We start from the raw sequence: 26,583 nt of genomic DNA, 5'->3' as shown, positions 1-26,583 counted from the left end.
GTTTAAATATTGTAAAATGTAAGCAGGTTTTTGTGACCATGTTCAACATTAAAACATCATGTATTCTTCCTTTTTTTATTGATTGCCAAGCAAACAGCAACACAAGCATTTTTGTATTTTTGAGATTTTTGGGGATTTTTAAAGGGGTACTCCATTGGGGACTGTTATTGCTGGCTCCTTATCTGTTTATGTTTGTTTTTGTACCTTCTACTCTGTTGAGCGCTGTGCAATTTCCGTTGGGATTTTGTTTCCTCATGGCGTTTTGTTTTGTATTTTACTTGTTTCCAGCACTTCTTCTTTTTTGTGCCATAGCAAACTACCATTTCCCTGCATGTCTTCCAACCTCTGTTTTGAGTTATTGAATGCCCCTTTCCCTCTTTCTTCCTTCCCTTTGATTTTTATACTCCACCTCTTACCCTGCCTTCCTAATCATCTTATCCCCCGCCTGGTATGATAATCTTTCTGCCTGTTGATGCCTTTCTTTTGCAGGACGGGGCGTTCCTCTTTGACTGCCCTGCTGTGAGTCATCCTATCTTGCTAGCTCTGATGCTTGCACAGTGCTGGCCAATCAATGTTTTTTGCCTCTGCGTCACTGAGTTTCATCACCGGTCTGCTGCGTGTTGTGCTGTGTAGTTTCACTAGCCAACCAAACTATGTAGTCAACCAATAGCAGGCGAAAAGTATTTGCACATGCGTTCATGGCTCACATTGATAGCACCGGAGGAAGCCTATTAGGACGTCTCCAGTAGCTGCACGCAGCCCAACAAGGAAGAGGTAACAAAACATGAATAAACATTAAAGAGGTGTGCCAAACAACGGAATGACGAAGATAACGCAATATGGAGGAACAACCTATAAATGGAGCTCACAAACAAAACATGGTGCCCGTTATGTAAGGGCAAAAGGTGGTCGCTACCACATAGGGTTACAGAGAACTAAACAGCTTCCTGCAAAAAACAAAGGTAAGCAAAACACCAAAAGCGTTGTGCTCTCAGACATGAAAAAAAAAAAAAAGGTACACTACAGCAGAAGCAAAGTAAACATGGGCCAAAAAAATACTTGTGCAGCTGAGTACTCCTTCAACCCAAAAATGTTAAGGTTATTTTAGTGTGAGCAGGACTTTTAATTTTTAATTATTTCTTAAACAAAATCTTTCACCAGTGTCACCTGCAATAACCTTGATTTTAAAACAGATAGTGCAACAGGAGTGATGCCAACAGTACTTACCTTGTTCCGTTCCCTGCAGGGGAGCTAGGGTAGTCTTCTGTGTTATCTTCAGCTCTGGGCCCGGCTTTGGGCATAGCCGGAGCTTGGTGCCCTCATCGATGCTGCTCTCTGCTGTGTTGCGCTGGTTGAGAACAGCAGCGGTTACGTCCCAAAGCTCCCCCCGTTCCCCAAGCCAGCCCCGTAGCTTAACCTAACGGAGAAGATCACCATTGATCACCTGCACGGAACGGGACAAGGTAAGTACCGTTGACATCAGTGTCACCTGTACTACCTGTTGGTCCAGACAGGTTATTGCAGGTGATACTGTTGACCGATTTCCTTTCCCATTATTTTTTGTGCTTGGGTTAAAAAAATGTATACTCAGTTTGAACAGGTTTAGTGTTCTTATTTTGTGCAGAAAAAAGCAAGCACAAATCCTACCACTTTTTTATTGACCACATTTTTGTTTATGGAAAGCATATAGACAGACAATTATCAAGGGCTTTAGTCAGGTTTTCTTTACTATAATTGTCGCAAAATTGTCGCAACTGCGACTACGTGTGTTTTCGTGCGACAATTTGCATGAAGAACAAGAAAAGCAAGAACATTCAAACTTGCTTACGTAGTTAATTTTTCAAAATGGATTTGCTTTAGTCAGGTATTTATTAACTGCGACAGTCGCAGCTGCGCAATAAAATGTTGCAACGGCCGTAAAAATTGACTATATTTACTCCAGCTCCAACATGGAGCAGGAAAAGCTACTGCCGCCTTGGGCTACGACATACTTTCTCCCCGCTACCCTCACTTCGCTACAGGGACACTGCAGTGATTTACAACCCACCCCTCTCACCTGCCAGCACCACACAACTCCCATCTGTCTGCTAACTGTTGCAAGACTACAAGTCCCAGCCTGCCCTTACAGTGAGGACACGCTAGGAGTTGTAGTCTTGTAGCAGCAGGAGCTGAGCGGCGTGGGCGGGAGACAAGGGGGCATGTATATCACCCCTCTACTCCCCCCAGCCAACCGGCCTTCACCTGCACTGTGCTCGGCCTCCACTCCCACGTCTTCGGTTGCACCGGCCTCCGCTCCCACGTCTTCGGTTGCGCCGCCCTGACGTCCCTCCGTCAGTGACGTCACTCGCAGGGCGCCCGTAGAGAAGAATCGCTGCGCTGGATGGGTGAGTGTGTGTGTCTGTCTCTCTGTCTCTATCTCTGTCTGTGTGGGACTCTGTGTGTGTTTGTGTGTGTGTGCCCGGGCTCCCTTTGCAAGACTACAACTCCCAGCATGCCCTTACTGTAAGGACATGCTCGGAGTTGTAGTTGTGCAGTGCAGGCGAATGACAAGCTTGTCCCCTGCCCCCAGCTGTAGGATTACAACTCCCAGCATGTCCTTACTGTAAGGGCATGCTGGGAGTTGTAGTCCTGCAGCTGGGGGCAGGGGACAAGCTTGTCACTTGCCCACACATCTCGTGCACCACACAACTACAACTCCCAGCATGTCCTTACTGTAAGGGCATGCTGGGAGTTGTAGTTGTGCGGGGTGGGAGATGTGCGAGCAGGTGATAATAAATGTTCTAACCCATTTTTTTCATTTCAGATCCATGTATCCTGTGGACTCCTTCGGATTCGGTGGACTACTTCGATGACCAGCGTTTTTCTTTCTTTGATTTGAATAAAATGGTTAACGAGGGCTTGTGGGGGAGTGCTTTTTGTAATAATTTTTTTTAAAACCTGTTGTGTTTTTTCCTTACTTTACTTGACAGGCTTAGTTGTGGAAGCTGTCTTATAGACGGAGTCCATTACTAAGCTGGGCTTAGCGTTAGCCACAAAAACAGCTAGCGCTAACTGCCAATTACCCTGGTACCCAACGCCACAGGGGTGCCGGGAAGAGCCGGTACCAACAGGCCCGGAGCGTCAAAAATGGCGCTCCTGGGCCTAAGCGGAAACAGGCTGGCGTTATTTAGGCTGGGGAGGGCCAGTAACAATGGTCACCCACCCTGGTAACGTCAGGCTGTTACTGTTTGGTTGGTATTTGGCTGAGAATAAAAATAGGGGGGACCCTATGCGTTTGTTTTTTTAAAATAAATAATTAAATATAAAAAAAAACACATAGGGTCCAACCTATTTTTATTCTCAGCCAAATACCAACCAAACAGTAATAGCCTGACGTTACCGGGATGGGCGAGGACCATTGTAACTGGCCCTCCCCAGCCTAACTAACGCCAGCCTGTTACCGCCTAGGCCCAGGAGCACATTTTTGACGCTCCAGGCCTGTTGGTACCGGCTCTTCCCGGCACCCCTGTGGTGTTGGGTACCGGGGTAATAATTGGGGGTTAGCGCTAGCTGTTTTTGTGGCTAACGCTAAGCCCGGCTTAGTAATGGACTCCGTCTGTAAGACAACTTCCACTACTAAGCCTGTCCAGTAATTTAAAAAAAAAAACACAACAGTTTTTAAAAAAAATTATTACAAAAAAACACTCCCCCACAAGCCCTCGTTAACCATTTTATTAACATCAAGCAAAGAAAAATGCTGGTCGTCGAAGTAGTCCACCGAATCCGAAGGAGTCCACAGATCTGTAGAAGAAGTAAAAAAAAAAAAAAAAGAGTAAGTACATTTAGGGAAAAAACAGTGTTAAAAAAATTTTATAAACACACACACACATTTTTTTTCAAAGCTGCATAGTGGTGTTCTGTAGTCATTATTTGTTTTTTTCTTATGTGTGCTAAAAAAATGGTATTCAAAAGTGATTTCTTGGTTTTTGCTCATGTAAGCCAAATTTATCAACCCCCTATGATAAATATGTCATACATAAGCAAAAAAATAGCCAGAAAAAAATCACTGCAGAACTTGCTTACCAAAGCAACGATGATAAATGTCCCCGATTGTGAGTACTCCTTTTTTGATTTTACTTTGGTCTACTAATGTTAAAAATAGTATCAATGCTCGCAGAATTGTGAATAAATATTACAGACTTTTATGTCTAGAATTTTGGCTACAATGGCTACAACACTTTATGGTACACTGCCAAAGCTTTGTTAGACATGTTCTAAAATGTTTATAAAAAAACAAACAAGAAAGAAAAATGTGGACCTTTTATTGACAAAAAAAATTTGACATTACTATTTTGAAATTTAAAATACAATCTGCTGGATGTAAACATTTTTACATTTGTTTGGTAGGTTAAAGTACACAGTTCTTTCTGCTGACAGCTAGACATGTGCAGAAGAAAAATTTTCTTTTTTTTTTCATTTAGTTTTTTTCGTCTTTTATAAAATTTTCGGTTCAGTAATATTTTCAGTTTTGATTTTCAGATACATTCGGTATTTAGGTGTCCAGGTTTCATTTTTTTTCGGATACATTCGGTATTCGGGTGTCCGGTGGGTTAATTTTTTCAGATACATTCGGTATTCGGGTGTCCGGGGGCTCATTTTTTTCGGATACATTCGGTATTCAGGTGTCCAGGTTTGATTTTTTTCGGATACATTCGTATTCAGGTGGGTTTGATTTTTCGTATACATTCGTATTCGGTTACATTCGGGAAAAATCTTAAGCAGGGGACCATTATCGGGAGTGTGTGCAGGAAAAGAGGGCAGCCGCAGAGATCGGAACATTGGAAGACAGGTAAGATAATATAATTTTATGTGATTTATATTAATACATAATGTAATGTTGAATGAATGAGTGAATGAATGAATGAATGCTGTATGAATGATTGATGTGTTTGATCGATGTGTTTGATTGTCGGGTGATTTATGTATAACATGATGTTATACATTAATCACCCGACAATCAAATGCATCGATCAAACTGTTGCAAAACTACAACACCCACCCAGCATGCGGCTGTCTGGGCATGCTGGGAGTTGTAGTTTTGCAACAGCTTGAGGCACACTTTGACAAACACACGCATTTGCGCAATGCTTTTTAATTCATTTTCAAATTCCGCTGGCTTTTGTCAGAAATGGGTTACCAGGTCAATGACATGCATAGTAATTGCCGTGGGAACATTTTTCATTCATAAAACTGCAGACTTAATTGGATAATTGCAGTGTAGAATGTTTGGTGTCCTAAGCGTTCTACAAGGCAATTATCCACTTAAGCCTGCAGTTTTATGAATGAAAAATGTTCCCACGGCAATTACTATGCATGTCATTGACCTCAATCACCGACAATCAAACACATCGATCAAACACATCAATCATTCATACAACATTCATTCACTCATTCATTTACTCATTCATTCAACATTTCTTTATGTATTAATAATTTATTAATACATAATGTAATGATGAATGAATGAGTAAATGAATGAATGAATGCTGTATGAATGATTGATGTGTTTGATCGTCGGGTGATTGAGGTCAATGACATGCACAGTAATTGCCGTGGGAACATTTTTCATTCATAAAACTGCAGGCTTAATTGGATAATTGCCGTGTAGAACGCTTAGGACACCAAACATTCTACACTGCAATTATCCAATTAAGTCTGCAGTTTTATGAATGAAAAATGTTCCCACGGCAATTACTATGCATGTCATTGACCTGGTAACCCATTTCTGACAAAAGCCAGCGGAATTTGAAAATGAATTAAAAAGCATTGCGCGAATGCGTGTGTGTGCCAAAGTGTGCCTCCAGCTGTTGCAAAACTACAACTCCCAGCATGCCCAGACAGCCGCATGCTGGGTGGGTGTTGTAGTTTTGCAACAGCTGGAGGCACCCTAGTAACAGTAAAACAGTAACTAACAGTCAGAAACAGTGTAGCGCAAGGAACAATAAAAAAAATTTGCTATTCGTTTTATCGTTGCTATTCGGAAATATTCAAAAATGTTTTTGTGCATTCGGAACGGCCCGAATGCACGAAAACGGCAAAATTCGGTAAATTTGACTTTCGTGCCAAACCGAATTGCACATGTCTACTGACAGCTCTGATCATGTCAGGTACTGTACAAAGTCAAACAAATTCTACATAGCCTAAGTTTCACTCCTACACAGGACAGTTACATGCATGGACAGAGGTGTCATCGAGGTGTCATCTGAGAGCACTGTGGTAAGACTGGAACAAATGTTCATACTCATAAGCATACATCAGCGAATAACAACTGGGATTCTCCAGATTAAGAAATTTAAATCATTCTTAATGTGGTGACTACTCTGTTCCAAGCTTTCAAAAAAATGTTATGCCATTGTCTGAACTTTTGAAAGGGGTTAGCCATGAATCCACAAACAAAATAAAATAACCAGTGGTGTTGCAATCGGGGTGCGGCCCGCACCGGGTGACACCATCCTGATGGGGTGACACCAGGTACGCCCCCGGTCCTCACTTGCGCTGTCTCTGTACTAGCACACCCCCCCCCCCGTCATCAGTTGCGCTGTCTCTGTAATAGCATCCCTCTGTCCTCGCTTGAGCTGTCTCACTTGCGCTGTCTCCGAACTAGTAGCACCATCCCACCCCCCGTCACCTGCACAGTGAACCGGCCTGCGCCCCACGTCTTCTGTTGCGCCGGCCCGTGACGTCACTCGCAGAGCGCCCGGAGATAAGGAGCGCTGCAATGGATGGGTGAGTGGGTGTGTATCTGTCTCACTCTATCTCTGTTTCTGTGTCTCTGTCTGTGTGTGTGACTGTGTGACTCTGTGTGTGTGTGTGTGTGTGTGTGTGTGAGACTGTGTGTGACTGTGTGTGTGTGTGACTGTGTGTGACTCTCTGTGTGTGTGTGACTGTGTGTGACTCTGTGTGTGTGTGACTGTGTGTGACTCTGTGTGACTCTGTGTGACTGTGTGTGTGACTCTCTGTGTGTGTGACTGTGTGTGACTCTGTGTGTGTGTGTGACTGTGTGTGTGACTCTGTGTGTGTGTGTGTGTGTGACTCCGTGTGTGTGCGTGACTCTCTGTCTGTGTGTGTTACTATGTGTGTGTGACTGTGTGTGTGACTCTCTGTCTGTGTGTGTGTCTCTCTGTCTGTGAGTGTGTGTCTCTGTGTGTGTGTGTGTGTTTGTGTGTGGGTCTGTCTGTCACTATCTCTGTCTATGTGTGGCTCTCTGTCTGTGTATGACTCTCTGTGTGTGACTCTCTGTGTGTGTGACTGTGTGTGACTCTGTGTGTGTGTGACTGTGTGTGACTCTGCCTGTGGGTGTGTGTCTCTCTTTCTGTGAGTGTGTGTGTCTCTCTGACTGTGTGTGTATCTCTCTCTATCTATCTGTGTTGTGTGTGTGTGTGTGTTTTTTTTTGTGGGGGGAGGTTGTTTGAACCAGCGATCTAATGTGGGGAGACTTTGACCTATTGTGAGGAATATGCAAGGGAACCTGCGGCCTAATGGGGGAAAACTACTACCAAATGTGGGGAATCTATGCTACCTAATGTGGGGAAACTGCTACCTAATGTGGGCAAACTGCTACCTAATGTTGGAAAACTGCTACCTAATGTGCGAAAGCTGCTACATAATGTAGGAAAACTGCTCCCTAATGTGGGGAATCTGTGCTACCTAATGTGGGTAAACTGCTACCTAATGTGTGGAATCTGTGCTACCTAATGTGTGGAATCTGTGCTACCTAATGTGTGGAATCTGTGCTACCTAATGTGGGGAAATTACTACCTAATGTGGGATAATTGGTACCAAATGTGGGGAAACTGCTACCTACCTAATGTGGGGGAACTGCTACCTACCTAAAGTGGGGGAACTTCTGCCTACCTAATGCTCCCCCCCCCCTGGCAGTAGCACCCTCATCATCCACCAGCAACCCCCCCCCCCCCCCCCCCAGCAGCACCTCCATCAGCAGATCCTGATGGTGGATGAAGGGGGTGCTGCCAGGGGGGATGGCCAGTAGCACCCTCATCATCCTCCAGCAACACCCCACAGTAGTAGCATCCCCATCATCCACTAGCAACACCACCAGATTTATATTCAGAGGGTACAGTATGTGGCAGATTTATATTCAGAGGGTACAGTATGTGGCAGATTTATATTCAGAGGGTACAGAATGTGTTGGTATTATATTCAGAATGTACAGATGTGTGGTAGTATTATATTCAGTGGGTACGGTGTATGGAAGGTTTATAATCAAAGAGTATAGTATATAGTAGTATTATATTTAGAGGATACAGTGTCTGGCAGGTTTATAATAATACCTGTTTTCATATAGAGGATGAGAATGCGCTGACATAGTGAGGAGACGTCTGGGCGTCATGTTCTGCAGACAGAAGTTTTAGCTGGACCAGGCGGTATGTACCATCTGAATTAGATAAGGGAAGACTATAGAGAAGACGTCACCTGTAGTCACTGATATCATTGTGTATTCTCCTCACTATGTCCTATCAGAGCTGTAGTTACTTGTCAGTTCTACAGTTATGATAAGTGAAACTACAACTCCCAGCATAACCTCACCACTGCATAAAGGGGTACTCTACTGGAAAATATTTTTTTTTAATCAACTGGTGCTACAAAGTTAAACAGATTTATAAATTACTTCTCCTTAAAAATCTTAATCCTTCCAGTACTTATTAGCTGCTGTCTGTATAAGTGATTCACAGGAAGTTCTTTTCTTTTTTAATTTATTTTCTGTCTGACCACAGTGCTCTGTGCTGACACCTCTCTCCATGTCAAGAACTGTCCATAGTATGAGCAAATCCCCATTGCAAACCTATCCTGCTCTGGACAGTTCCTAACATGGACAGACAGAGCACTGTGGACAGACCGGAAAGAACTACACAACTTCCTGTGGAGAATACAACAGCTTATAAGTACTGTAAGGATTAAGATTTTAAATAGAAGTAATTTTAAAATCTGTTTAACTTTCTGGCACCAGTTGATATAAAAGTAAATGTTTTCCAGTGGAGTACCCCTTTAAGTAATTCTGGGAGCTGTATATTTAAATGGTTAAAACTTCTTTAACACTTTCCCAACTGGTATATCTGATTATTATACTGGAATTTCTCACAATGCGCTACACCAGTGGTGTCTGTCACAACAGGCTAAAAACTTACTGGGGGGGGGGGGGGAGGTATGGGGTGACACCATTTTCTACTACACCGGGTGACACCAACCCTAGCAACGCCACTGAAAATAACATTTCGAAGTGTTAGTCTATCAAAAAATGACAACAGAGTTTGAAGGGATAACATTGTTTATTTGCCATAAAAAAAACACACTCTTCAACAAAGAGCAAGTTTTAACCATAAAACTCGACATACATATGTTTGCTCAACAAATATATATGGTTTTTAAAAGCGAACTACAGTGGTAAACATTTAGAAATGATAAACTCTTGCCACAAAAATAACTTAGAAATAAGTATTAAATAAAATATTAAATAAAATAATAAAATAAATAAAAAAATTAATATTAAACCTTACACTACTTATCATCTGCTGTATGTTACAGAGGAATTTAAAAAAATAAATAAAAAAAAGCTTCATTTTGACCACAGTGTTCTCTACTGATACCTCTGTCCATGTCATGAACTGTCCAGAGTAGGATAAAATCCCCCTAGCAAACATATCCTGCTCTGGACAGTACCTAAAATGGGCAGAGGTGTCAGCAGAGAGCACTGGGATACTGTTACGCCTAGCGCTCCGGGTCCCCGCTCCGGGTCCCCGCTCACGGCGTCTTTCTCCCTGCAGCTCCCCGGTCAGCGCTGACCGGGAGCGCTGCTCTGCCATGCCCGTTGGGGATGCGATTCGCACAGCGGGACGCGCCCGCTCGCGAATCGCATCCCAGGTCACTTACCCGTTCCCGTCTCCTGCGGTCATGTGCTGGCGCGCGCGGCTCCGCTCTCTAGGGCGCGCGCGCGCCAGCTCCCTGAGACTTAAAGGGCCAGTGCACCAATGATTGGTGCCTGGCCCAATTAGCTTAATTGCTTCCCACCTGTTCCCTGGCTATATCTAGTCTCCTCCCTTGCACTCCCTTGCCGGATCTTGTTGCCTTGAGCCTAGTGAAAGCGTTTTTGTGTGTTTATACCTTGTGTACCAGACCTTCTGTTATCTCCCCTGACTACGAACCTTGCCGCCTGCCCCCGACCTTCTGCTACGTCCGACTTTGCTTCTGCCTACTCCCTTGTACCTCGCCTATCTTCAGCAGCCAGAGAGGTGAGCCGTTGCTAGTGGATACGACCTGGTCACTACCGCCGCAGCAAGACCATCCCGCTTTGCGGCGGGCTCTGGTGAAAACCTGTAGTGTCTTAGAACCGGTCCACTAGCACGGTCCTCGCTATCCCTCTCTGGCACAGAGGATCCACCTCCTGCCAGCCGGCATCGTGACAGTAGATCCGGCCATGGATCCCGCTGAAGTTCCTCTGCCAGTGGTCGCTGACCTCCCTACGCTGGTCGCCCAGCAAGCTCGTCAGATCGCCCAGCAGTCGCAACAGATAGCGCAACAAGATCACCAGCTGTCGTACTTGACCACCATGACACAGCAACTCCAGTCACAACTACAGCAAGTACAGTCGCAGCTACAGCAGCAACAATCATCTCCTCCGCCAGCTCCAGCACCCCTTCCGCGGCGAGTGGCCGCTCCTAGCCTCCGCCTGTCCTTGCCGGACAAATTTAATGGGGACTCTAAGTTTTGCCGTGGCTTTCTTTCGCAATGCTCCTTGCACTTAGAGATGATGTCGGATCAGTTTCCTACTGAAAGGTCTAAGGTGGCTTTCGTAGTCAGCCTTCTGTCTGGAAAAGCCCTCTCATGGGCCACACCGCTCTGGGACCGCGATGACCCCGTCACTGCCTCTGTACACTCCTTCTTCTCGGAAATTCGAAGTGTCTTTGAGGAACCTGCCCGAGCCTCTTCTGCTGAGACTGCCCTGCTGAACCTGGTCCAGGGTAATTCCTCCGTTGGCGAGTACGCCATTCAATTCCGTACTCTTGCTTCTGAACTATCCTGGAATAATGAGGCTCTCTGCGCGACCTTTAAAAAAGGCCTATCCAGCAACATTAAAGATGTTCTGGCCGCACGAGAGACTCCTGCTAACCTGCATGAACTCATTCATCTAGCCACTCGCATTGACATGCGTTTTTCTGAGAGGCATCAAGAGCTCCGCCAGGAAAAGGACTTAGATCTCTGGACACCTCTCCCACAGTCTCCACTGCAATCTGCGCCTAGGCCTCCCGCCGAGGAGGCCATGCAAGTGGATCGGTCTCGCCTGACCCTGGAAGAGAGGAATCGCCGTAAGGAAGAGAATCTTTGTCTGTACTGTGCCAGTACTGAACATTTTTTGGTGGATTGCCCAATCCGTCCTCCACGTCTGGGAAACGCACGCTCGCACTCAGCTCTCGTGGGTGTGGCGTCTCTTGATGCCAAGTCGGCTTCTCCACGTCTCACGGTACCTGTTCGGATTTCCACTTCAGCCAGCTCTCCCCTCTCAGCCGTGGCCTGCCTGGACTCTGGAGCTTCTGGGAATTTTATTCGGGAGTCCTTGGTGAATAAATTCCGCATTCCGGTGACCCGTCTTGTCAAGCCACTCCACATTTCCGCGGTCAACGGAGCCAGGTTGGATTGCACCGTGCGTTACCGCACGGAGCCCCTCCTAATGTGCATCGGACCTCATCACGAGGAGATTATATTTTTTGTCCTTCCTAATTGCTCTTCTGAAGTTCTCCTTGGACTACCCTGGCTTCAACACCATTCCCCAACCCTGGATTGGTCCACTGGGGAGATCAAGAGTTGGGGTCCCTCTTGTTCCAAGGACTGCCTTCTACCGGTTCCCAGTACTCCCTGCCGTGACCCTGTGGTTCCTCCTGTATCCGGTCCCCCTAAGGTCATTAAGGACTCTGCCTGCCACAGGAAATGCCCCTCCCCCCCTCCCAGTTCCATCAGGCAAGCTTCTGTGTCCCCTCATGGCCCTCGTCCTGGTGTCACACTGCCCCGTGCCAGGTCTCGCCCTCTGCCCTCTCTCCCCATTCCTACTCCTGCGGTTCTGCCTGCCGTTGAGGAATCCCTCCATCCTTTCCCGGTGTCCTCATCCCAGGGGAGGCAGTTACCCGATAAAGAGAAGGGGAGACCTAAGGGGGGGGGTACTGTTACGCCTAGCGCTCCGGGTCCCCGCTCCTCCCCGGAGCGCTCACGGCGTCTTTCTCCCTGCAGCTCCCCGGTCAGCGCTGACCGGGAGCGCTGCTCTGCCATGCCCGTTGGGGATGCGATTCGCACAGCGGGACGCGCCCGCTCGCGAATCGCATCCCAGGTCACTTACCCGTTCCCGTCTCCTGCGGTCATGTGCTGGCGCGCGCGGCTCCGCTCTCTAGGGCGCGCGCGCGCCAGCTCCCTGAGACTTAAAGGGCCAGTGCACCAATGATTGGTGCCTGGCCCAATTAGCTTAATTGCTTCCCACCTGTTCCCTGGCTATATCTAGTCTCCTCCCTTGCACTCCCTTGCCGGATCTTGTTGCCTTGAGCCTAGTGAAAGCGTTTTTGTGTGTTTATACCTTGTGTACCAGACCTTCTGTTATCTCCCCTGACTACGAACCTTGCCGCCTGCCCCCGACCTTCTGCTACGTCCGACTTTGCTTCTGCCTACTCCCTTGTACCTCGCCTATCTTCAGCAGCCAGAGAGGTGAGCCGTTGCTAGTGGATACGACCTGGTCACTACCGCCGCAGCAAGACCATCCCGCTTTGCGGCGGGCTCTGGTGAAAACCTGTAGTGTCTTAGAACCGGTCCACTAGCACGGTCCTCGCTATCCCTCTCTGGCACAGAGGATCCACCTCCTGCCAGCCGGCATCGTGACAGATACGACATAATGTTAATTTAATATTAAATATAAAAATATATATATATATATATATATATACAAACAACAAAAAACGTGGTCTCAAATGGCTGGAGGTGCTCAACCCCAAATGCGGTTGGGCATTTATACTGGGGGAGCAGATCCTGCCCTTGTAGTCCGTTGCTAGGGGCGATCCCCAGCATAAAAATGCATACAATGAAGGATGCCTGCAGCGGACTACAAGTGCCACAATAGAATCCTACACCAGATAAACGGTATATATATATATATATATATAAAAATAGCCATGTTGACTGGCATACAGCTAGTGCTAATTTATAATGGTTATTAAGTGGTCTAATTTAACTCCAATCAAGTTAATCTTGTTGGTTAATGTTTTAAGCTGATTAGCAAAATTCAAAACAAAAAGAGTATTTTAAAGGTTGCTTTCAGGCTGGGTATCTTCAGGTTCCACAGGTTCAGTTGCAGGGATTGGTTAAGATGATTGTTTCATCATCCCCAGGTAAGATCTAGAAATATATCTTAATAAAAATAAGATTTGAAATTCAGATATAAAATAACATACTTAAAAAAATCAAAACTGAAAGAGACAATACTAAAATACAGGAAAAAATATGCTAGATTAAACACCATGCTAAGTACCAATGCCATGCTTTGTATGCGCCAATGTTAAGGGGGGGATGTTAACCAGAGGCGGCTCTCTAATTAGGCGATTTAGGCGGCCGCCTAAGGCCTCCTGCTAAAAGCAGCCTAAATCGTGTAGTTAGAGCAGTCATTTTGGGGAGATTTCTTTTTTCAAATGTCCCGCCCCGGCCTACGCGCAGAGGGGAAGGGAAGCCTGTGTCCCCTGCGTCCCCTGCGTCCAACCCCCCCTCCCCCTTGCGGCGCAGTGAGCCGAAAATGGTGCCCGATGGCGGAGCGAGCTGCATTTGCGCCGGACTACCGTGGAATTGCAAGCTGCGCCAGCCGGCTTGCTTAAGGTACTGTACCCTTTCCACCCCTCTGTTACTCCTTCTCTACCCTGTCCAAACCCCCCACCACCACCGTCACCCAGGTCCACCCTCTGCCCCCCCCTCACACATGTCCACCCCCCCTGTCATCCATGTCCGCCTTGTCTACCTCCCTGTCCATCCCTGTCACCCATGTCCTATCCCCCGTCACTCATGGCCACTGCCCCCCCCCCCCCTGTCCCCCATGGCCATTCATTTTGTAGTGTTGGGAAACCCCTTGGAGCCCTGCTGGCTCATCGAGGATCAGGGGTCCTTTAAGTGGTGTTACTCTGGTAGCTCTGGAGGTAAGATGTAAATATAGCAATTTACTCAATGATATAAGTATCCAGTCCAGTGTTTCCCAACCAGGGTGCCTCCAGCTGTGGCAAAACTACAACTCCCAGCATGCCCTAAGTCTGTCCAGGCATGCTGGGAGTTGTAGTTTTGCAACAGCTGGAGGCACCCTGGTTGGGGAACACCAATCCAGTCCATACTCAGCCCACACCATGGCCAGTTAGGATGTCAGGTGTGTACACTGTCTGTAATAATGTTATAAAACATGTCCACCCCCCTGTCACCCATGTCCACCCTCCTGTCTCCCCTGTTCATCCTCCTGCCACACATGTCCACCCCCCTGCCACCTATGTCCACCCCCTGTCACCCCTGTCCACCCCTCTGTCACCCCTGTCCACTCCCGTCACCCATGTCCACTCCCCTGTCACCCATGTTCACACTCCTTTTATCCCTGTCATCCATGTCCACCCCCTGTCACCCATGTCCACCCCCCTGTCACCCATGTCCACCCCCCTGTCACCCATGTCCACCCTACTGTCACCCCTGTCCACCCCCCTGTCACCCCTGTCCACCCCTCTGTCACCCCTGTCCACTCCCGTCACCCATGTCCACTCCCCTGTCACCCATGTTCACACTCCTTTCATCCCTGTCATCCATGTCCACCCCCTGTCACCCATGTCCACCCCCCTGTCACCCATGTCCACCCCCCTGTCACCCATGTCCACCCTACTGTCACCCCTGTCCACCCCTCTGTCACCCCTGTCCACTCCCATCACCCCTGTCCACTCCCCTGTCACCCATGTTCACCCTCCTTTCATCCCTGTCACCCATGTCCACCCCCCTGCCACCCATGTCCACCCCCTGTCACCCATGTCCACCCTACTGTCACCCATGTCCACCCTACTGTCACCCCTGTCCACCCTCCTGTCACCCCTGTTCATCCTCCTGCCACCCATGTCCACCCCCGTCACCCATGTCCACCCCCCTGTCACCCATGTCCACCCCCTGTCACCCCTGTCCACCCCCTGTCACCCATGTTCACCCTCCATTCATCCCTGTCATCCATGTCCACCCCCGTCACCCATGTCCACCCCCTGTCACCCATGTCCTCACCCCATGTCACCCATGTCCACCCCCTGTCCACCCCTGTCCTCACCCACTGTCACCCATGTCCACCCCCTGTCATCCCTGTCACCCATGTACACCCCCCTGTCACCCCTGTTCTACCCCATGTCCACCCCGCTGTCACTCATGTCCTCCCCCATGTCCACCCCCTGTCATCCCTGTCACCCTTGTCCACCCCGTCACCCTTGTTCACCTTCCTGTCATCCCTGCCACCCATGTCCAGCCCCCTGTCACCCATGTCCTCCCCCCATCACCCATGTCCACCCCGTCATCCCTTTCACCCATGTCCTCCCCATGTCACCCATGTTCACCCTCCTGTCACCCCTGTCCACTCCCCTGTCACCCATGTCCACCTCCCTGTCACCCATGTCCTCCCCACTGTCACCCATGTCTACCCCCCCTGTCATCCATGTCCACCCCCGTCACCCATGTTCTCCCCCCATGTCCCACCCCCCTGTCACCCATGTCCTCCCCCATGTCACCACCCCTGTCATCCCTGTCACCCATGTCCACCCCCTGTCACCCATGTTCACCTTCCTGTCATCCCTGCCACCCATGTCCTTCCCCCTGTCACCCATGTTCACACCCCTGTCATCCCTGTCACCCATGTCCAGCCCCCCTGTCACCCCATGTCCTCCCCCCCTGTCACCCATGTCCACCCCCGTCATCCCTTTTCACCATGTCCCTTACCCGCTGTCACCCATGTCCTCCCCATGTCACCCCTTGTTCACCCTCCTGTCATCCCTGTCACCCATGTCCACCCCCCTGTCACCCATGTCCACCCTCCTGTCATCACTGTCACCCATGTCCTCCCCACCCCCCCCCCCCTGTCACCCATGTCCACCCCCACGGTCACCCATGTCCACCCCCTGTCATCCCTGTCACCCATGTCCACCCCCCCTGTCACCCCATGTTCACACTCCTGTCATCCCTGTCACCCATTTCCTCCCCACTTTGTAACCCATGTCCACCCCATTGTAATCCATGTCCACCCCCCTGTCACCCATGTTCACCCTCCTGTCATCCCTGTAACCCATGTCCTCACCCCCTTTGTCACCCCATGTCCACACCCCTGTCACCCATGTCCTCCCCATGTCACCCATGTTCACCCTCCTGTCATCACCTGTCACCCATGTCCTACCCCCTGTCACCCATGTCCACCCTCCTGTCATCCCTGTCACCGTTGTCCTCCCCCTGTCACCCATGTCCACCCCCTTGTCATCCATGTCCGCACCCCCGATCACCCATGTCCACCCCCCCTGTCATCCCTGTCACCCATGTCCACCCCCCCTGTCACCCATGTTCACCCTCCTGTCATCCCTGTCACCCATGTCCTCCCCCCTTATCGCCCATGTCCACCCCCTTGTCATCCATGTCCACCCCCCCTGTCCATCCCTGTCACCCATGTCCTACCCCCCCCCCCCCCCTATCACCCATGTCTACCACCTTCCCCCCCCCCCCCCCCCCCCCCCCCCGTCACCCATGGCCATTAATTTTGTGGTGTTGGGAAACCCCTTGGAGCCCTGCTGGCTCATCGAGGATCAGGGGCCCTTTAAGTGGTGTTACTCTGGTAGCTCTGGATGTAAATATAGCAATATACTCAATGATATAAGTATCCAGTCCAGTGTTTCCCAACCAGGGTGCCTCAAGCTGTTGCAAAACTACAACTCCCAGCATAGCCCGGACAGCCTAAGTCTGTCCAGGCATGCTGGGAGTTGTAGTTTTGCAACAGCAAAACCTGGTTGGGAAACACTGATCCAGTCCATACTCATCCCACACCATGGCCAGTTAGGATGTCAGGTGTGTACACTGTCCGTAATCTATATCTATCTATATATATATATATATAAAACAATGTGTGTGTGTATGTTCCACAAAAACGTCAAAACGGCTAAAGATAATTAACATGAAACTTGGCACACATGTTACTTATATGTCAACAACAAACATAGGATAGGTAATTTAAACCCTTACTCACCACCATTTGCCAGGGGCGGGGTTTATGTTTAAAGTCCCATACATCTCTATAGGAAATATATGTAACTGCATAACTTCCAAACGGCTGGAGATATTTCCATAATACTTGGTCACATGTTACTTATATGTCCACTTAAAATATAGGATAGTTAATTTAACCCTTAACCACCCCTATTTGTGAGTGTCGGGGTTTTTGTTTAAAGTCCCATGAAAATCAATGGGAAATGTATGTTCTCACATAACTTCCGTACGGCTGGAGATATTTCAATACCTAGTGCACATATTACAGGTCGGGATAGGAGGTCGAGTTAGGATGTCCGGATTTGAGGACGGGATTTGAGAATGGGATGGGAGGTCGGGATAGGAGGTCGGGATATGAGGTTGAGATAGGAGGATGGGATAGGAGGATGGGAATGGAGGTCGGGATAGGAGGTCGGGATAAGTGGTCGGGATAGGAGGATGGGATAGGAGGTCGAGTTAGGAGGTCGGGATAGGAGGACGGGATAGGAGGACGGGATAGGAGGACGGGATAGAAGGACGGGATAGGAGGTCGGGATAGGAGGTCGGGATAGGAGGACGGGATAGAAGGTCAAGATAGGAGGTCGAGTTAGAAGGACAGGATAAGAGGAGGGGATAGGAGGTGGAGATAGGAGGTCGGGATAGGAGGTCGGGATAGGAGGTCGGGATAGGAGGTCGGGATAGGAGGTCGAGATAGGAGGTCGAGTTAGGAGGTCAGCATATGAGGGGGAGATAGGAGGTGGAGATAGGCGGACGGGATAGGAGGACGGGATGGGAGGTTGAGATAGGAGGTCGGGGTAGGAGGACGGGATATGGGGTTGGGATATGACAACAATATATGGGGATTGGATATGAAGTCAAAAGCTTCCTCCTCTGTTGATTTTCCTCCCCAACAAGGATGAGGAAGGAAAAACCGTACAACGCCGGGTACTCAGCTAGTCTATATATATAACACTCAACGTGTGTGTATGTATGTATGTTCCACAAAAACTTTCAAACTGCTAAAGATATTAACATGAAACTTGGCACACATGTTACTTATATGTAAACAACAAACATAGGATAGGTAATTTAACCCTTACTCACCCCCATTTGCAAGGGGCGGGGCTTATGTAAGTCAATGGGAAATATATGTTACTGCATAACTTCCAAACGGCTGGAGATATTTCGATAATACTTGGTCACATGTTACTTATATGTCCACTTAAAATATAGGATAGTTAATTTAACCCTTAACTACCCCCATTTGTGAGGGTCAGGTTTTTTTTTAAAGTCCCATGCAAATCAATGGGAAATGTATGTTCCCATATAATTTCGTACGGCTGGAGCTATTTCATTACCTGGTGCACATATTACGAGTCGGGATATAAGGACGGGAGGTCGGGATAGGAGGTCGAGATAGGAGGTCGGGATAGGAGGACAGGATATGAGAACGAGATATGAAGTCCGGATAGGAGGTCGGGTAGGAGGTCAGGCTAGGAGGTCGGGATAGGAGAACAAGATAGGAGAACGGGATATGAGGATGGGATAGGAGGTCTGGATAGGAGGTTGGGATAGGAGGTCGAGATAGGAGGTCGAGATAGGAGGTCGAGATAGGAGGACGGGATAGAAGGACGGGATAGGAGGTCGAGATAGGAAGTCGGAATAGGAGGACGGGATAGGAGGACGGGATAGGAGGTTGAGATAGGAGGTCGAGATAGGAGGATGGGATGATCGGGATAGGAGGTCGAGTTAGGAGGTCGGGAAATGAGGACAGGATAGGAGGTGGAGATAGGAGGTGGAGATAGGAGGATGGGATAGGAGGACGGGATAGGAGGATGGGAATAGGAGGACGGGATAGGAGGTGGAGATAGGAGGACGGGATAGGGGGTTAAGATAGGAGGTCGAGATAGGAGGTCAGGATAGGAGGACGGGATAGAAGGACGGGATAGGAGGTCAAGATAGGAGGTCGAGATAGGAGGACGGGATAGAAGGACGGGGTAGGAGGACGAGATAGGAGGTCGGAATAGGAGGTTGAGATAGGAGGACGGGATAGGAGGACGGGATAGGAGGACGGGATAGGAGGTTGAGATAGGAGGTCGAGATAGGAGGATGGGATGATCGGGATAGGAGGTCGAGTTAGGAGGTCGGGAAATGAGGACAGGATAGGAGGTGGAGATAGGAGGTGGAGATAGGAGGACGGGATAGGAGGATGGGAATAGGAGGACGGGATAGGAGGTGGAGATAGGAGGACGGGATAGGGGGTTAAGATAGGAGGTCGAGATAGGAGGTCAGGATAGGAGGACGGGATAGAAGGACGGGATAGGAGGTCAAGATAGGAGGTCGAGATAGGAGGACGGGATAGAAGGACGGGGTAGGAGGACGAGATAGGAGGTCGGAATAGGAGGTTGAGATAGGAGGACGGGATAGGAGGACGGGATAGGAGGACGGGATAGGAGGACGAGAAAGGAGGTTGAGATAGGAGGTGGAGATAGGAGGACGGGATGGTCGGGATAGGAGGTCGAGTTAGGAGGTCGGGAAATGAGGACGGGATAGGAGGTGGAGATAGGAGGTGGAGATAGGAGGACGGGATAGGAGGACGGGATAGGAGGATGGGAATAGGAGGACGGGATAGGAGGTGGAGATAGGAGGACGGGATAGGGGGTTGAGATAGGAGGATGGGATAGGAGGTCTGGATAGGAGGTCGAGATAGGAGGACGAGATAGAAGGGCAGGATAGGAGGTCAAGATAGGAGGTCGAGATAGGAGGATGGGATAGGAGGACGGGATAGGTGGATGGGTCAAGATAGAACTGGATAGGAGGACTGGAAAGGAGGTCGGGGTAGAAGGTCGGGATAGGAGGACAGGATATGGGGTTGGGATATGACAACAATATATGGGGATGGGATTTGAAGTCAAAAGCTTCCACTTTTGTTGATTTTCCTCCCCAACATGGATGAGGAAGGAAAAACTGGGCAACGCCGGGTACTCAGCTAGTAATGTTATAAAACATGTCCATCCCCCCTGTCACCCATGTCCACCCCCCTGTCACCCATGTCCGCCCCCTGTCACCCATGTCCACCCCCTGTTACCCCTGTCCACTCCCCTGTCACCCATGTTCACCCTCCTGTCATCCCTGTCACCCATGTCCTCCCCCCTGTCACCCATGTCCTCCCCCCGTCACCCATGTCCACCCCCCTGTCACCAGTGTCCACCCCCCTGTCACCTATGTCCACCCTACTGTCATCCCTGTCACCCATGTCCACCCTTCCCCCCGTCACCCATGTCCACCCCCCCGTCACCCATGTCCACCCCCCGTCACCCATGTCCACCCCCCCTCACCTATGTCCACCCTCCTATCATCCCGTCACTCACGTCCACCCTCCTGTCATCCATGTCCGCCTTGTCCACTCCCCTGTCACCCATGTTTACCCCCGTCTACCCCCATAGTCTACCCTGTCACCCATGTCCACCCTCCTGTTCACCCATCTGTCCCTTTGTTACCCTAGTCCACCCCTCTCTGTCACTCCTGTCCCTTTTTTACCCCCTTGTCACCCTTGTCCACCCCTCTGATCTCCTGTCTCCCATGTCCACCCTCCTGTCATCCATGTCCACCCCCCCCCATCCAACCCTCTGTCACCTCTGTCCATCTCTGTCACCCATGTTCACCCTCCATTGTCCACCCCCCTGACCACATCCTAGTCACCCATGTCCACCCCCTATTCACCCCTCTGTCACCCCTATGCCCCCCGTCACCCATGTTCACTCTTCTACACCAATCTGTCACCCTTGTACACCTCCCTACACCCATCTGTCACCCTTGTACACCTCCCTACACCCCTCTGTACACTCCTCTACACCCCTCTGCCACCCATGTACACTCCTCTACACCCCTCTGCCACCCATGTTCACTCCTCTACACCCCTCGGTCACCCATGTACACTCCTCTGCACCCCTCTGTCACCCATGTACACTCCTCTACACCCCTCTTTCATCCATGTACATTCCTCCACACCCCTCTTTCATCCATGTACACTTCTCTACACTCCACTGTCACCCATGTATACTCCTCTACACCCCTCTTTCACCCATGTATACTCCTCTACACCCCTCTGTCACCCATGTACACTCCTCCATACCCCTCTGTCACCCATGTACACTCCTCTACACCCCTCTGTCACCCATGTACACTCCTCTACACCCCTCTGTCCCCCATGTACACCCCTCTACACCACTCTGTCACCCATGTACACTCTTCTACACCCCTCTGTCATCCATGGGAAAAAAAGGGCGGAGCCAAATAGGTTTGTTTTGCAGGTTTAACGGTGAAGAATTGTGGGTCGAAGAAATTGTCATGATGGCCCAGACCAAATGGAGAAGAGAAGGCAACGAGACAAATTAGAGAAGACATCATTGGTGAGTTGCTGTATAAAGCAGCACTTTAAACTACATACCCACTGATAAATAGATATATTGCATCGCGTATTTATTTATTAATTAATTTTTTACCATTTTATCCTCTCTTTTTTTTTGCTCGTTTTTTGCTTCTCTTTTATCGCACTTGGGGGGCCTCAGATTTATTTTTGCCTAAGGCCTCAAAAAGTCTAGAGCCGCCTCTGATGTTAACATAGGTCCGATGTCTAACAACCCCTTCAAGCTATTTGATGTTCTTTAGTGCAGAAAGAATGCAAAGCCAACACATTGAACAGTTTGTAAAAATAGAGTTAGTGGTTTTAACAGCTGATCTGCTGTGATTGACACCTCACCCACAGAAGATAACATTGGTTCAAGTTAGTGAAATGCTCCTGACATTGCATGGCCTCATAGTTTACACTAAACGTTGATAAACATTTTATTTAATTTATTTATTTATTTATTGTTCTAAAAATTATAGAAAATAGAGCCAGCATAATTTTGGAATTTTTTGCATATGTTTAATTTTGGCACATAATCAGCTTACCTCCATAGATTCTGATGAACCTTCATTAGCAGACATAGTTTTGCCAATGGAACGGTCATACAAAAAAAAAAAAATGTATAAGCATACTTACAATTGTTGTCTTGGAATCCTTGTTTATTCTTTAACAAAAGTCGTGGCTGTCTAACTTTTAAGTCTGAATAGCGCTTTTGAAGTTGCCTGGGTGAATGGTGAGTCCAAAATTTGCGCACAAACTTTTTGCATAGACGCACTAGCAGAGCATTTTTGCGTCTGTACGAAGAGTCAGCATCTGGACCATTCTTCCTCTCTAAGTATCACACCATTTCAACCAATTCCTCATACAGAAATGGTTGTGCCCAGGTCAGTCTTTCACACACCTGTTGTTTAAAAAAAGCAAACTGTGTAAACAAAATTAAGCTTAGACTATCATCCTTCTCAATTAGCCTATCAACAAAAATAAAATCCAACAAATAAAATACCATTTATTTGAGATGTCCTACTGCAAATTTCCTTGAATGATTTTTTAACAAAGCAGATGAGATGTTAAAAACCTGTTGGAAGAGAGATGACAAGGTCAGATCATTTAACCCCTTAAGGACTGAGCCCTTTTTCACCTGAAAGAAGCACTGTCCTTGTTGAAAACTTTTTATATGTTACAGAACTAATCATATGATGGCTTTTTGCAATTAAAATTTATTTAAGAAAATGTCAATTTCCCCCAGAAATTAAATCTAAAAAATAGCCACCACTAGGGGTCGCCTGTCTTTAGCCAGACAGACTAGGGTTGATTTTGCAGCATACCAGATACCGGCCGTAAAGCGTATACAAGATTTCAGCTGTATGTTCGCTTTATGCATACAGCTTATTGCGCGCGCACGCACTGCCTGTGAACGAGCACAGGGAGTGCGCACACACAGGCAGTGCAGGATCCAGGCAGATCCTGTACCCCCTGGTTTTCAGCTGCGCCCAATCGTGATCCCCCCCCCCCGGTTCTCAGCCGCGCTTGATCCTAAACCCCCCCGGTTCTCAGCTGCGCCCGATCCTGAAACCTCCCCCCCTCAGTTTTCAGCTGCACCCGATCCTGTCCCTCCCCCCCACCACCGGTTCTCAGCGGTGCCCGATCCTGTGTCCCAGCTCCCTAACCCCCCAGTATTCCGCTGCGCCTGACCATGTCACACCGCCACCCTTCTGCTTACCACCCACACCCTGTGTGCTGGATCCTGTTCCCAGCAATCTCCCATGCCCCCCGGGGCCATTATCTCCTCTGCCGAGTCCCGGGCTTCAGCAGTGCCGGCGGCTGGCCAATGCAAGAGGATTTCAGTGATGCCGCTCGTCAGGCCGCCGTCGGAGAGATGAAGCGCCGTGCAGAACAGGTGAATGTGTTTGTGTATGTGTGTGTCTTTGTGTGTGTTAGGGGGTTGGGGGAACTGCAAGCTAATGTCGGGGAACTGCAAGCTAATGTGGGGGAACTGCTACCTAATGTGGTGGAACTGCTACCTAATGTGGGTAAACTGTGCTACTGTGGGGGACCTCTGATGCCTGTAGCTGCTGTGGGGGAACTCTGATGCCTGAACCTACTGTGGGGGAACTCCGATGCCTCTACCTACTGTGGAGGAACTCTGATGCCTGTAGCTGCTGTGGGGGAACTCAGATGCCTGTAGCTACTGTGGGGGAACTCAGGTGCCTGTGCCTACTGTGGGGGAACTCCGGTGCCTGTAGCTGCTGTGGGGGAACTCCGATGTCTGTAGCTGCTGTGGGGGAACTCCGATGCCTGTAGCTGATGTGGGGGAACTCCGATGCCTGTAGCTGCTGTGGGGGAACTCCGATGCCTGTACCTGCTGTGGGGGAACTCTGATGCCTGTAGCTGTTGTGGGGGAACTCAGGTGCCTGTGCCTACAGTGGGGGAACTCAGGTGTCTGAAGGTATTGTGGGGGAACTCGGGTGCCTGTACCTACTGTGGGGGAACTCGGGTGTCTGTACCTACTGTGGGGGAACTCCGATGCCTGTACCTACTGTGGGGGAACTCCGATGCCTGTACCTACTGTGGGGGAACTCCGATGCCTGTACCTACTGTGGGGGAACTCCGATGCCTGTACCTACTGTGGGGGAACTGATGACTGTAGCTGCTGAGGGGGAACTCCGATGCCTGTACCTACTGTGGGGGAACTCAGATGCCTGTACCTACTGTGGGGGAACTGATGCCTGTAGCTGCTGTGGGGGAACCCAGGTGCATTGGGGGAACTCTGGTGCCTCAAGGTACTGTGGGGGAACTCGGGTGCCTGTGCCTACTGTGGGGGAACTCGGGTGCCTGTAGCTACTGTGGTGGAACTCCGGTGCCTGTACCTATTGTGGGGTAACTCCGGTGCCAGCCAGTGACAGCTATGTTGATTAGCATCCAACTTTACTAGGAAAAGATAAAACAGATAGAAAATGTATTTATAAAAATGCTGTACTTTTATCTATAAAATCCTTGCACTAATTTTATAAAGATTCTTATATTTATACATTTTATCCTGCTATGAACTCACCATAATTTCTTAGGAATACTGCAGGCAAGCTACAAGTATCTTCCTCTGTGTAACATGTACAGCATGAAACAAGAGAGGAAAGGGTTACAGAGTAGAGTTGGCTGACTGCCCAGACTGGATCCCAAGACTCAGAGCAGATGAGTCATCACTGTGAGGGAGACAGACAGACACGCCCCCTCCAGCCTGCACAATGAAAAAGTAACTGAGAAGAAGATAAATGCTTATATTTCTGGAAATAAAGATCCTAGAGACATAAATACATATCTACACGATCAGGATTAGGTACTGAGTAACATATCACTTTTTTTTTATTTTTTATTTTTTTTAACTATGACAGGTACGCTTTAAGGACTGAGCCCTTTTTTGTAATTCTGACCACGGTCACTTTATGCATTAATAACTCTGGGATGCTTTTACCGATTATTCTGATTTCGAGAAAGTTTTTTCGTGACATATTCTACTTTATGCTATTCCGTTTTATGCTAGGGACGTTAGGGACCCACTCTAAATAGGTGGCCTTGACGTGGCGAGTGGGCTTGTACTTTTTGATCAAAAATGTATACTAACAACCTGTTAGTTTTTGATATTATGCTGAGAAGCAATCAGATCATTATACAAGATTGTAGATGTGCACCATGTCTGTTTTTCTACCCGAATTCACACTGTGTTTTCTATCCCCTCCTTTTTTTTTGTTTGAACATGTGCTGCACTCTTCCCCACCCCCTCAGCCCATGCCTATATAAGTAGCAGTTAGTTACACATGGGCCATTTCTTTCCTAGCAGCCTCCCAGTCTGACTGGGAGAGCATGGTAAGTGAGCTATTACACCTTGTTCACACTGGTGTGGTGCTGTGCGGCGTCCGCTGCTGCCGTGGTGCCGTGTCTGCGGGGAGGTGCGGCCCATAGACTGGTTTGAGTGGCATTGGGGCCGCTCTGCCAGTGGGTCGTTCCCCCCTGTGGGCACTGGTGTCGCGGCGGTGGTGGTCGCCGCCCGGTGCTGCGCCATTTTATGCTAGGGACGTTAGGTACCCACTCTAAATAGGTGGCCTTGACGTGGCGAGTGGGCTTGTACTTTTTGATCAAAAATGTATACTAACAACCTGTTAGTTTTTGATATTATGCTGAGAAGCAATCAGATCATTATACAAGATTGTAGATGTGCACCATGTCTGTTTTTCTACCCGAATTCATATTCTACTTTAACATAGTGGTAAAATTTCATTGTTACTTGCATCCTTTCTTGGTGAAAAATCCCAAAATGTCATGAAAATTTAGCATTTTTCTAACTTTGAAACTCTCTGCTTATAAGGAAAATGGATATTCCAAATAAATTATGTATTGATTCACATATACAATATGTCTCAAATAAAGTAGACAGATAGATCGGCACTACTCAGTCTGTAATGCTAGGACTCGTGGAAAAAGGGTAGCTTGCTTGGCTGCTTCAATGAAACCTTGGTGGTGCTCTGACTGGACGTGGTGTAGCAGTCTTATAACAGTAGAATAAGAAAAAAGTCGGCGACTCACCGGAGCTGGTTTTCAAGCAGTTTCTTCTTTATTAGTACTCACATGCATGGGGAGAGAAAAGACGTACAGGGGGTACAGCTGTCTGGCTACGGGACCGTTTCACATGTTCTACATGCTTCGTCTGGCCAGACGAAGCATGTAGAACATGTGAAACGGTCCCGTAGCCAGACAGCTGTACCCCCTGTACGTCTTTTCTCTCCCCATGCATGTGAGTACTAATAAAGAAGAAACTGCTTGAAAACCAGCTCCGGTGAGTCGCCGACTTTTTTCTTATTCTACTGTTATATACAATA

The 26,583-nt window shown here is 48.5% G+C and overlaps 1 protein-coding gene across 6 annotated transcripts in view; it reads left to right on the top strand.

The window, feature by feature from the left end:
* The first annotated feature begins 732 nt into the window (after positions 1-732).
* The window catches only part of CCR6 (C-C motif chemokine receptor 6), a 219,611-nt gene continuing 193,760 nt past the window's right edge, over positions 733-26,583 (top strand). For 4 of the 6 annotated variants that reach the window (XR_008891427.1, XM_056566953.1, XM_056566951.1 and 1 more), the window contains exons 1-2: positions 733-962; positions 4,387-4,828. The gene's annotated coding sequence lies outside the window, so the exon portion shown is untranslated. The remainder of the gene's footprint in view (positions 963-4,386; positions 4,829-26,583) is intronic. The other 2 variants (XM_056566955.1, XM_056566956.1) reach the window with 1 other exon arrangement.

This window comes from Hyla sarda, chromosome 3 (assembly GCF_029499605.1).
Source record: "Hyla sarda isolate aHylSar1 chromosome 3, aHylSar1.hap1, whole genome shotgun sequence".
Taxonomy (NCBI): domain Eukaryota; kingdom Metazoa; phylum Chordata; class Amphibia; order Anura; family Hylidae; genus Hyla; species Hyla sarda.
The sequence above is the reverse complement of the archived record's forward strand: the minus strand, read 5'-3'. Positions and strand labels throughout refer to the sequence as shown.